At 43.1% G+C, this 573-nt stretch overlaps 1 protein-coding gene across 1 annotated transcript in view; it reads right to left on the bottom strand.

Annotated features, from left to right (window-relative positions):
* The window catches only part of LOC109473244, a 4,118-nt gene that overhangs the window by 3,128 nt on the left and 417 nt on the right, over positions 1-573 (bottom strand). The window lies entirely within an intron of this gene.

The following is a 573-nucleotide window of genomic DNA, read 5'->3' as shown; positions in this document are numbered from 1 at the left end:
TAACCAATTCAGCGTAGGGCCTTGGATTCCATAATACTCCAGTTTTGAGATGAGCCTGGCATGGGGGACTTTATCAAAGGCTTTAGTGAAATCAAGTATTGCTAAATCTACCTGTTGTTTACTGTTTAGTGCGCCAGCTATGTCATGGACTGTTAGTATAAGCTGTGTTTCTGTGGACCGTTTGGCTCTGAATCCATGCTGGTAATCCGTTAATATACTGTAACTTTCTAGGTGCTTCATGATTTGGCTATGGATAATATGTTCAAGTAGTTTGCAGGATATGCAGGTCAGTGAAACAGGTCTGTAGTTGCTGGGGACCGCTCTATCTCCTTTTTTAAAGATGGCGCATATATTTGCATCCCTCCAGTCTTTAGGGATTTCTGCAGTGTTTAGCGAGTGTTGGAAAATATTGGTTAGTACAGGCGCGATTTCACTAGCTGTCAACTTGAGGAACCACGGTGGTATTTGGTCTGGTCCGGATGCTTTAGAGGGATTGAGACCTTGAAGCATTTTTTCGACACCATCAGTAGAAACTACTATATGTTCCATTGGAGGAGTACAGGGCTGACCTAG

The sequence above is a fragment of the Branchiostoma belcheri genome, unplaced genomic scaffold (genome assembly GCF_001625305.1).
Source record: "Branchiostoma belcheri isolate BF01 breed outbred unplaced genomic scaffold, Haploidv18h27 scaffold297, whole genome shotgun sequence".
Taxonomy (NCBI): Eukaryota; Metazoa; Chordata; class Leptocardii; order Amphioxiformes; family Branchiostomatidae; genus Branchiostoma; species Branchiostoma belcheri.
The sequence above is the reverse complement of the archived record's forward strand: the minus strand, read 5'-3'. Positions and strand labels throughout refer to the sequence as shown.